This window comes from Silurus meridionalis, chromosome 15 (assembly GCF_014805685.1).
Source record: "Silurus meridionalis isolate SWU-2019-XX chromosome 15, ASM1480568v1, whole genome shotgun sequence".
Taxonomy (NCBI): Eukaryota; Metazoa; Chordata; class Actinopteri; order Siluriformes; family Siluridae; genus Silurus; species Silurus meridionalis.
The window spans coordinates 4194873-4207500 of NC_060898.1; the positions used below are offsets into that span (position 1 = coordinate 4194873).

At 38.5% G+C, this 12628-nt stretch overlaps 1 long non-coding RNA gene across 1 annotated transcript in view; it reads right to left on the reverse strand.

Annotated features, from left to right (window-relative positions):
* Window positions 1-7761: 7761 nt before the first annotated feature.
* The window catches only part of LOC124397566, a 5075-nt gene continuing 208 nt past the window's right edge, over window positions 7762-12628 (reverse strand). Inside the window, exons 2-5 of the long non-coding RNA XR_006927932.1 lie at window positions 9215-9320; window positions 9007-9118; window positions 8011-8237; window positions 7762-7923 (exon numbers count right to left, since the gene is read on the reverse strand). This is a non-coding gene — a long non-coding RNA (uncharacterized LOC124397566). The remainder of the gene's footprint in view (window positions 7924-8010; window positions 8238-9006; window positions 9119-9214; window positions 9321-12628) is intronic.

Here is a 12628-nt window from a genome sequence, read left to right on the forward strand (position 1 = left end):
TTGACACATTGATGTGGTTCGTGTCAATTTAGCATTATTAGCATATCGTTAGCACAAGGCGCTCGTTTTTCCAGGGCAATAAATTAAAGGTGCTTCTTCGTTATTTGAAAAAATGTTTAGCTTAGTAAGAATTTCAGAAGAAACTGATCATTTTAGTGGAGTGAGAACGATCGTTGTTCCAAACGCTGCGATCACATAGGTTATTGTATGTGTTTTCAAATGGCATTTTTTCACTACTATTTTTTACAACTGTAAAAAATTCTGTAAAAAAAATTGTTTACTTTTTTTTTTTTTTATCATATACTAAATGTGAAAAAAAGATACATGCATATAAAAATCAAGGGTGAAAATAAAATGAAAATATAAATAAATGTGAAAAAAATAAAGAATTATTAAACAAATCATATAAAAAAAGAATAAAATGAATTCTGTGGAAATCAATTCATTATGTAATACATTAACCATGAAGAAAAATCATATAAAAATACAATGAAAAAAAATTCATATAAAAACATTTGCAGTACATCAAAACAAATCCACATGCACAAATTACAGTAACAAATGTGTGTAACTGTGGATGCCGATATGGCAAAGTTTTTTTTAAGTTGCTTAATAAGCATTTAATTCAGCCAAAGTTGCAGCTCAGTGATTCGAGTCCCAGTACCACCAAAATGCCTGTGTTTGGCCGTTGAGCAAGGCCCTTAACCCTACCTGCTTTATGGGTGCTATATCAGGGCTATGCTTTGACTGCAGTTTCATACCTGGGAAATTTGAGAAAAAGAATTTCATTGTGCTGTAATGTGTATGTGACTCTTAGAAACTCTAAGTAAAAACCTCTTTCTTTCTTTTTTTGTCTTTTTAAAAAGTATCCAGTTCCAGAACTTTATAAAACTCCAAAATAAGTTCCCTGACACTTGAAATTCCTCTTGAGAGAGTGCAATGAGGTCTCTCAACCAACTAAATGATTTTATTTGATGTTCCATAACAGTACATATACATACATGGATAATGGATTGTCGAATTGCTCTGAGAGAAATAGAACAATTAAATCTGCTACTGTGAGAAAATAATCTGCATTAGAGTGATATCACGATAACTCCTGCTGTCAGGTAAAATTCGAAATGAATTTTGAAGCTGGTCTTTCACACCAAACGTTCTGTATATGCAACCCGAAAAGCAGAATGAAACTTCAGCACTTTTTTTATTATTATTTCACAGCTGTCATTCAGCGAGCACCCATTCTGCAACATTAACAGATTTCACAGCATGTGACCTTCCTGCCAGCTTCAATAACACTGTGATTAAATTCGAGCCGAACATTTGTATACATTTCCATATTATGTGAAACAATACCACAGTTCATGAAAAGGTTAAAAGTCAATTTAGTACGTTTGAAAATTCTGGAGAATGTGGAAAAAAAAAATAACGCATCCCTAAATTCGCTGCAAGCAAAGAAAAAAAAAAAACACTGAAAAAAGATTGTGAAAAAGTGGTTTAAAAAAGAAGCCTGCGTTTTCCGCCCTTGAGCATGCCCCACATGAGAGCCTGAGGAAAAGAGCATGGAGCAAAAAGGTTTCCTGTCTTTCTCTCGGGCCTAGCTTCGCTCAGAGGGCTTCGCTACATATTCATGATCGGGGAGACGGATAGAGAGATGGAGAGAAGGGGAAAGCGCTTTGTAGCCTGTATAGGACCTCTACTTCAATGATCAAGCAAGCAAAAGAGGCCGAGGAATGGAGAGAGTGAGAGAGAGAAAATAAATAAATAAATAGATAAAAAAAATAAAAGAGAAAGCATCCATGCAATTCATCACCAGGCCATAAACTTACTCAAGGGGCTGTGAGATTGGAAATAAAGACACTCGATAGTCATGCACATACACAAACAACTTTTGTGGAGTGTTGAAACACACAAGACAATCTGCATAGGATGAAACTTCTTTCCATTCATTCATTCATTCATTCATTCATTCATTCATTCATTCATGTGAGGTAACCGCTTTAACCTGGTCAGGATCATGACTTGCACCCTTTCCTTCATACCTAGGGGTTCACACCCACTAGTACATGGGTTTTCAACCAGGCCCCCGTGCCCCTAGTGGGTCCACGAGGTACTGCAAGGGGGTCCCCTAATTAATGTTGAATCACAAATTTTTGATGTAAAAACATCAAAATAAAATAATTTATTTAAAAAATATTATAATAATTTTTTTTTATTAAAGTTCTATTAGACTTAAACCTGATGTTCATGTAAATGTATAATTGTCCACCTGACAGTAAAATTTAATGTTAAATTCTATCAAAATTAAAGCTGAAGTTCATGCAAAGGTATAATAGTCCACCTGATATTGAAAGAAAAGTGTATGAAATTGCAAATCTATTAAAGACAACTAGAAACAACGATTTTAATTGCAAAATATGTTTGCTAGGATGAATAAATCTTTTTGAAAGATTCGAAAAACATGAAAATATACAGACAATGATACATGTACAACAACTACATAGTTCTAATTGTTTTAACATAATAGAAATAGCATAATATGATTGGTTTCGATTAATATCATTGGGTATGTTTGAAACATTTTTGTATCAGGGGTCCCTGCCCCATGTCTCAATTGTCAAAGTGGTCCCTAACCTAAAAAAACGTTGAAGACCCCAGCACTAGTATGTTTCTGTAAGGTTGGAAGAAAAGAACCCTGGGAAGACCCAGAGAGACTCAAAGAGAACATGCAGAGCATTTACACACTGTAGCTTCAGCTCTGAATCAAATAATGACCCCTGGGGCTTCCGGAGCTCCTCCATGGTGCCACTGCATTCTGAGAACAACAGCTTGAAAAATCAGGATCTTGGCATTGCTTTTTCTTTTCCAATAAAACATGCAACATTTTTCCTAATTAGATTTGGTGAAATAATAACAGCGGGTAATGAAAATGACCCGGAGAACCTTGGGCGTTCAGGACAGAGACGATTTTTTGATTGCGTTCATTCAGGGCATTAATTGCAGTCAGATTTGCTGGTGCTTAAAAGCAGCAAGGTTTCCTCATTCTCTCTCTAGCATTCTTTTTTTTCTTTCTCCAACAGTCTGACTGACTGATCAGCAAAGCAATTGGCAGCTTTGCTTTGCCCTCTCTCCCATTCTCCCTCCCTCCTCTCCCTCTCTCTTTCTATTTGCATTCTGGGTAGGATGTGCACTCTCCGATCAATCCCATGTGTGCTTATTTAGCTGAATCGATAGGCACAGGAGGTGCAGGCGTGGGCTTAGGATGCAGATGGACGTGCCAGGACTGCTGCTTCTCCCAGGTCAAAATCTACATTACTGCACAAAAACAAAAAATAAATTATTGAGTGCACTTTGTCCCACGCCAAAAGCTGTGCTTGTGCAATACAGGTTATCCCCATGCTAAAGGCATCAAACAGGATGTTTAGCTTTTTCTACAGCCAAAAGCCATGGGTTTGGGGAATTTTTAATTGTCTTTTTTTGCAGTTTTCATGCCAAAGTATGTTTTTAGATGTAAGACTCATGGGCAACATAGAAAAGCCAAAAGGTGTAACATTTCGATTTTTGCAAAAAATAAATTCAAATGTGTCGAGAAATAATTTTAGTCTAGCTGTGCTTTAAGAAATCATGAGGATAAAGTGATTTGAGTAATGAAAAAAAGATGACACAAAATGCCCGACCTGAGTTTGCAAAGCGGAATCAGCGAACACGATTAAAATGTAAGAAAACGCGATCCACTTCAGCAAGCACTAAGCACTGGGGCCTTTGTTTTCTTTACACTCTGCTTGCAAGTCAAGGGACAAAGATATTAAACATAAAGCTAAGTATTCCTGGACACTTCTGAATACAAAATAAGCCTGTAAATCAGCACCCAAGCACTCAAAACATGTACTTGTACTTGGACTTGAGAATAACACATTATTACTTCTTCGCTTGTTGATGCATAGCCATTCTCCTTGAAACACACACTCACAATTGAGGTGCCCTTGAAGAGGTCACCAACAAACTGTGCAAGTCCTTGAGCAAGGCCAGAAGGTTGGGCTTTAGAGGGCTGATCTGTACATATTTAGCACCTGAATAATGCATGAGTCTGTAGCCCGGCAAAGCTCTGTGGGGATAAAGCAGCTCTCAGGCACCACTGCCAGTCCTTGTTGCCGCTCTCGGCTTGCGAGCCAGGTGAGCTCGAGCTTTGCCGCTCCGGGAACTTTCATGCTCTGTTGGGCAAACATTTCCCAGGTCAAATTTTCAATTACTCTGAGAGCTGTGTGGACTCGGATCCCTCAGGTTTCGCTATTGCACAGGCACATGCACATGCACACACAAACACGGACACCTATCACATCAGTCAGTGGGGCAACACCCAGGCTAAACAAGCTTAGCGTAGGGAAAAAAATGTCAGGTCAGCATTTTAAGTCGTTTGGCATCAAACACTTCTATGGTCAAATTTGATTGGAATGTCAATGGAACTTAGTGATTCAACAAATTGATTTGTAAAGTTATTCTCACGGGCATTTGTGAAGGAACTTGGTATTTCCTTAAAATTCTGCATTTATGAGATCTTGTCTAAATTATGTAAAAGGAGAATGGAAAACCTTTAAAAAAGGCTGCTTCAAACTATGTCTTATTTAGAGAGAGTCTTGCATGTTTAAGCAAGACAATGCTAACTGCATACTGCATCTATGACAATAGCATGACTTTGTAGTAGAAGGTTTCAGGTGCCCCTGCCTGCAGTCTAGATGTTTCACCATTTCAAAACATTTGGTGCACCATGAAACAATAAATACAACAAAGAAGACCCAGAACTGTTAAGCATCTAAAATCCTGTTTCAGACACATGGGACAACATTCCTCTTCCAAAACTTCAGCAACTGGTCTCCTATGTTCCCAGATGTATACGGACAGAAGATGTGATGCTACACATTGGTAAACATGGCCCTGTCCAAACCTTTTTTTTCTTAAAATGGTATCTATCCTCAGTTTAAACATTTGATGTTTTTCTTGTTTGTTTTGTTTTATTGTGAAAAGAATATGGATTTATGAGATTCGCAAATCATTGCATTCTGTTTGTATTTACATTTCGCACAATGTCACTGTATTTGCACCCAGATATAGTCAAATCCAACAATTAAGCCATACTGTAAAAATCATAACTAAAGACAAATAAGACTAGCAATCAAATGTAACCAAAAGAAATGGCACCCATGAGAGCAGAAATTGTTAACTGCAACGGTTGAATTGCATTCTTCGTTTTCTACATTTAGTACACATCAAGCTTAAAGAAGGCACTCGTTCACCATTCAGTCTTTATTTTGTCATTCTGTGATTCCACTTTTATAGAGTTTTATGTGTCTCTATAAAGGTAAATCAGCTGAATGTGCTTGGTGACTCATGGCTGATTCCATTTATCGACTTCAAATATACAGAAAATGTCAATTTTGTCTGAGAAAAATCTTTTCAACTCTAGTTTGTTTTCTGTAAAACATTCACAAGCACCTTTATTAAAAGCTTAGCAAAAGTGATACATGTCCTCCATTAAAAAAAAAAAAGTCTTTATGATGCAATGTTTAAATTGTTCACTTTTCAATTCAGGGCTTACAAGTCATAATCTCGATGATGTGACAGATATTTATGTCTAGGGGTCCAAGAGAACTGTGGCCCAGGAATAGGTCTTTCTATCGATTAGCTGCTCTTAGCTGCCATGTGATATTGCATGTGATGTTATAGGGGAACTCTAGCCAGCTGGTGATGACTTAATTAGGGGGAAAACATCAGTTGAAAAAATGGAAAAGTTGTAAGGTTTGCAAAAAATGGTTTCAAAGACACATTCGCTACATGAGTTTTCCTTCCATATGTCCTCGACCTCTGTATCATCTCTTTTTCTATCTGACTGGGTGAACAGCGGTTTCTCTTTCTTTTTTGTCTGGATGAACCTGGTACATTGTCTTCTCTCTCTGCTCCTCATGCTTGCTTTCCTTCCTCGGTCTGTTCATCCTGACAGGGTTGGTGTCACGGAAGAACATGTCAGGTGTCAGAGCGACGGCAGACTACAGCGCATGCCGCTAACACACACTCTTTAATTAAGCCCAACAGATCCAGGTTTCTCTCTGACACATCCTCATCCACATTCACATCATCAAACCCACCTACCCACTCTCTCTCTCTCTCTCTCTCACACACATACAAATGCTTGCTCTCGTGATCCTGTACTTGCCAAGACACTACAGGCGATCCTCTGACTGACACGGCCCTTCACTAGCGGCAACAAAATATGCACCAAAACCAACTTTATCTCCTTATATAATCTCCAGGTTCACCACAATGTCTTCTTAGGTGTCACTCGGCCCTGGCATTAGTTCCAGCTTTTGCTTGACTTTGCTTAAAAGTTGTCTCTGTCTTGTCAGATTGCCACGGTAGCCTGGAGCATTTTAGATCGAGGCAGATGAGTAGAGTCTCTCTCTTTCTCTCCCTCTCTTTCTCTCTCGGTTATGCGCCTAATGCTGCTCGGGTAGACCAGAAGTGTTGTGCGCCTGAAACCATGCCCTAAATTATTCATCCCACATGAAGCCATGGCCGCTAAACCTCGCTAAACCTTCTATCCGAGACAATGGCGGGTTTAGAGCTGGCATGCTGACTCCACATGAGCTGGGGGAAAGAAGCTGAGGAAGATTTGAGTCATTAAGGCTTAGACCACTTTGGAGGACAGAATGAGGACAGGCATTTAGGAACAACATGAGCAATAGAGCATGGTAAGAAATGAACGAGAAATGAGACGTCAGTCATGTACACACCTTTATTTCTGTTTAATACTCTTTCTGACTCGGGTTTAGAAAAAGAAATGATCTAGCAAGAAACAAGATGATTTTTATTCAGCCAGAGATGCCACATCATTGAAAGTAGGGGTGGAACCAGTGGTTAAGTCGAATTAAAGATAATATCAAACATTTATTTGGTGTTTTTTGGATTCTTTTGAACAAAAGTGAGTCTTCAGCTAACAAAGTCCACACTGTTTAGTTGTTCCAACTGTGTGGAATAAGATTTGTGCCACAAATTTTTACTGTAACTTTAAAACATACAATGAGAAAGATAAAGGCAAAAAAAAACCTGAAAGTGAAAACAATGACCTCAGCAAAAATGTAAGCTTCCCTTCAAATTGTGCCTTAACAGTATTCAAAGTTCCCTTTTTTGTAAATAAAACTAAAAGGTATTTATTGTTTATTCATGTCTAATATCAAGCAGCGATGAGCTCTATATTTAAATAATAATTGTGATCTGATATGTTATTTAAGGAAGTAAGAAAGTAAATGATTTCCACCACAAAGTACAAACAGAATAGCAGTTCTGTCTAATGAGTGTAAAGCGATTTTAAGCCCTTCACCCCGCTCTACCTCAGTCCCCAAAAGGTTAGTGACATTATCCTTGACATAACACTTCGCAGAGTACAAACAAAAATTCAAACTTTGAAATATAAAACTTTCAAAACTGCTTGCAAAGAATCCTGAATTTCATTTTCAAGTTTTGCCATTGTTTTCAGTTTCAGAGTTCTTTTCCTCCTGTATAATTACATATTTCTGTTCATTTCTTTAAAGGTTACTTTCCATATATTTTATATATTCCATATTCTGTGTTAATTACATTTAACTTGACATAAGTGCAATTGTATAACTCGATGCAATTCTTCAGATTTGCCATTATTGTTTCTTTCAACTGTAAAAATCAGAATTAGAGAATTCATACAAACAAGGAGTCATGGTGGGGTATTTTTTTAGAACAAGATAGATGGTTGATTTACCTACCTCCATGACAACAACTCCAATTGTACTTCAAATTCTCCCCTTGAGAATGTTTTGGAAACTTGTAAACGGTTTTCCATCCATTCGTGCAGAGTAAAACGAAGAATGTGCAAAATATTATCAGGATCGAGATACTTGGCTGTAATTGCAGGCAAAAACAATTTTGGACTTCGAATGTTTGATTAGATGCATTCTGTAAATTAACTAATTAAAAAGTCTAGCATACCAGTTAATATTTTGTCCAGTGAAGGGGGTTAGCTCGGAAATTCTTGCAGAAATAATAAAAGTAGACGAAGAACTGGGATTCATACATCATCATATACTGGTATTTGTTCTGGGATGGTCTTTGTGTAGACGTCAAAGTGACCATTGTTCTCACATCTGTCATTCGGCAAGATACAGCGTAAAGCTTCTCATGCCTCGTCTCCTCATCCACGTGCTAAATATAAAGGCCTGCAGACCAAAAGATAGAAGCTGAGAGAATGCTAATGAGCTATCAGAGACTCTTTCTTTCACTCTTGCTCTCTCTTTCTTTCTCAGACGGTGCCAAGTCAAATTAGAGAGAAGTATGGGAGAGCCAGAAATATATTTCCATATGAATTCAATTACCAGGGATTAAAAATAGATCTCTTAAATTGTGATAATGGTAAATAAATAGCAAATAAGGAAAGTTGCGGCGGCAACCGAGGCATGAGCTTCTCCTGGCTCTGAGTCACTAGGGAGATGGAATCCACCGGAGAGTAATTGGAGCATGAGTGTGCTCATTTACTTTGACTTAACGAAGCAGGGCCATGTAAAGCAGCGCAGCGGCGAGCCTGATAATAAATAATGACCTGTCAATTATACCTAAGACTTTCAGAGGGATCTGCTGTGCATTATCAAAGCCCTGTCTCGCACAGAGACTCGCAGGCCCTCGTTCTATATCTCTGTCGCACACTCATAAATGCTCGGTCCTAAAACAAGCCTCTGACAGCGGAGCTGCACGATCGGCCGCATGCTCCATCACATTGGCTCGTGCAGATGGAGCTCCGGTTACTAATTGAACGTGTTAAGTGGACGGCTGCTTGCTAGAGGACATGTTTAATTAGCCAGCCGAATGCCAGGGGAGACAGAGGAGCAGACAGAGACAATAATGTGCAGAAGCATGGGAACATTTCCGACAGTCATTTCTTTCCTCGACCGGATATGTAATGTTTACAGTACCTGTCGTGTTTGCAATTACCTGTGGCCTCTGTTGACGGCGGTTTTGCCGGAGAGTCCATGGCTGAGTGGCGTATCATGCTGTTACCACTCATGTTCTGCTCCATTCCTGGACTGTCAACCTGTGAGGAGAGCTGTAGATCGCTTTATAGACATATGCCAGAAAAAGAGCAAGAAATAGATGTGTCTCGAGGTTGTAATCAGGCGGGGTCATGCGTCTGTTTCCTTACCGGGGATGGACCAGTGCCACATTGATCAAATGTGGAATCCATTGTCTTGATTTCAACTCAAAAGCCTCAAATCTCAATTTAGTCCATTTCAATTCCAGGTTGTAAACTAGAAAATGAAGAAATTGTTAAGAGCATTGTATACTAATGCAAAACAATGTACAAAACATAATACAGGCTTTACAGTTAGCCACGCCCACAAATCACCATAAAAGACAAAGCTCTAAGAATTTGAGTTTTATCAGGATTGAGCAGCAAAGTCTATATATAAAACAGTTAATATGATTGTTCAAGGCTGACATTCTTCCAGTGACAGGCTGTGCATTTCATACCAGGTCCTTCAGTGGTGTCCTACCTGAGTCAATGCACATCTTAATACCATCGTTATGATGCCCCAACTATAGAAACTGTTAATAATATAGAGAAACGCAGTATAACAGATATAAACGAGGTATCTTATGCAGTATGAATAAATGGTGTATATAATAAAAAAAAAAAAAACAATGAATACAATTCAACAAGTCTCCTTCCATTTCAGCCACAGCTGCTCCAACCGCATACATCATCTGCAGCAGAAGCATCAATATTAACCTCATAAAATGACCTTGTGATTTCCGTGCATTTATGGTTTGCTTTCTTTCAGTGTATTACGGGTTTCCTGAGGATTGGAAATTAATTAATTCGTGTTTTTGTGCAAATGTTACAGAAAAAAAGATTATTGACATAAATAGACAATAAAAAATATAAATATAAATAATCCCATAATCATTTAGACATGGACATAGACCACAGCGCTTTTCCCCTGGTGGACATAAGCGTGGATGGGTATCCACGTGAGAGGTAGACCGACTATTGTGCATTTTCCAATAATATCAATAAAATTTTTAGTAAAAGGTATAGTACCGTATTTTCCGGACTATTAGCCGCTACTTTTTCCTACGTTTTGAACCCCGCAGCTTAAACAATGAAGCGGCTGATTTATGGATTTTTCCTGGGTTTTTCCCGGTTTCACAAACTTCATGCCGCCAAAGAACTGAGCCCCATAACATTAGACCAATGAAATTGCCGAATGGGTTCAGGTGAACCAATGAAACTCTTTATATTAAATCCCACTGAATCGGGCCGGAACAGGAAAAGTGAATCATTCGTCACGCTGAAAACAACCGGGCATGAAAAAACACACTTCACCTGTGTTCTGAGCTGCACGGCATCGGGAGAAAAGCTTCACCGATGGTGATTATTAAACGCACGACAATGCCAAAAGATAAACTCTGGAGAGAAATTGTTGCGAAAGGAAGGAGGAAGACAGTGAACAATGACTTTCTTGGTAGGCTACTGTTTAGATACAAGCCGTGTTACAGACACTGTCTTTCGTTAAAGCCTGTGTAAAGTTCATTAGTTTCAGTGTAGACACCTGCGGCTTATAGACAGGTGCAGCGTATTTATGTTCAAAATAAAAATCTTTGTAAAATTCAGTGGGTGCAGCTTATATTTGGGTGCGCTTAATAGTCCGGAAATTACGGTAGTAACCTGTGCAACTTGAGCTCCATGAAGATCTCCTTTACATGGGTTAGGGTGGAAGATCTTGAGTGGCTTGCAATTAAGCTCTGACCTCAACCCTTTTGAACAGCTTTGTGAACTATAAATGCAAACTAAAAAAAAATGATAAAAAGCCCCAAACCTCATGAACGCTTTTAAAATGGCAGATTCACTGAGCTCTTGTGTGGACGATAATCCCCTGTCATGGATCTGATGTGTGAAATTTACCAGCATTTTTCCACAGTCTCCAAATATCATACTTTTTTATAACAAGTGCTGCTCTGCCAAGTCAGTTTTGTGTGTGTGTGTGTGTGTGTGTGTGTGTGTGTGTGTGTGTGTGTGTGTGTGTGTGTTTTATTATTTTTTTCTTAACATTTTTTACTGATTCGAATCTGAGATAAGGAGACAGGTGTTTGCTGTGATCTGTCAAGCACCATGATGAATTTTCACATACCTCTTAACCATAAAATTGGAGCTATCACGGCTTTGCCTTGTGCTCCACCCTGCCTGAGACTTATCATTCTCCTGCATCTCCTCTAAACCCAGCTGTTGGGGTATGTGTCCATCATCTCCATCATCTCCCATCATTATGTTTATTCAGGGCAGGAAAACTTGATTGGTTCAATTAAATGGGGCCATGAGAACTGATACATCTTTCCCATGTTACATTTAATAAACTCGTAGTAGTTGTACTGTCTCCAAGCCCAAAAACACTATTTGGACAAAAGTATTTGGACACCTGACTTACACAAACTGTTACCACAAAGTTGGAGGCAAACAATTGTATAGAATGAATTTGGATGTCGTAGCATTTAACTTTCCATTTAGTTGAACCGAAAGCTGTTCAGCATTATAATGCCTCCGTGCACAAAGCCAGCTACATGAAGATATGGTTTACATGGGTTGGAAGCAAAGATCTTGAGTGGTCTGCTTTAGAGCCTTCACCTCAATCCTATTGAACAACGTAGGATTGAATTGCAGGGAAGCTTTCCTAATGCCCTTGTGGCTGAAAGAGCACAAATCTCAACAACCACACTTACAAAATCTTCCTAGAAAAGTGGACGTTATTATAACAGCGAATTGGGAATAAATGTAGAATAGTAAGTTCAAAAAGCATATAAAGATCTTATGGTCAGGTGTCCACAAACTTGGGACATTATAGCCAATTTAGACTCAGGATAGGCTGTACTACTTCAGGAGATCAGGAGAACTTTTTACTCTCTAGCATTTAATGTCATAATCAGGACATTGTAGTTAACGTAAACCGAATCATTAATGTAAACTTAATCAAGTAGCAATCAAATAGTGAACTAGTCTCAAAGTGCATAATATAGTTTACATAATTTATTACATGGCTTAAATGTGTTTATAAATGGCCTTGAAATTGTAAAAGCTATAGCTATCAAATCCTAAATATATTGCTTACTATAGAAATGCAAAATGAACAAAAGTGAAATATAGACAGGAGAATTTTTTTATAAAGAATCAACCCCTTCAGGTTTCGGCTCTCAACTCCCAGTCACTTGTGTGGCCTACAAACATGGTCGCCGCAGACACCCAAACGATACACATACATTCACCAAGCTTTAAACAAGATCACCAGCTCGTAATTATACACATACGTATGCAGTACTCAACTAAAACCCTCCAATTAATTTCTTCATTGCGTAGTATTCGCTTTGTTTGCTCATGCTTTTAATCTATTCCAATCAACGTGTCCGTGTCTCTGGTTTGGATTACTGTTTTGAGCTTCATTTAATGCTCTGTCTTAGTCTGTTTCATGTTGAACCAAATTTGCATCTCACCAAGCGATGTCTCATCGCGAGACATTTCTGACCAAATGCTTCTCTCTGACACAATTCGTATTGTAATAATGGA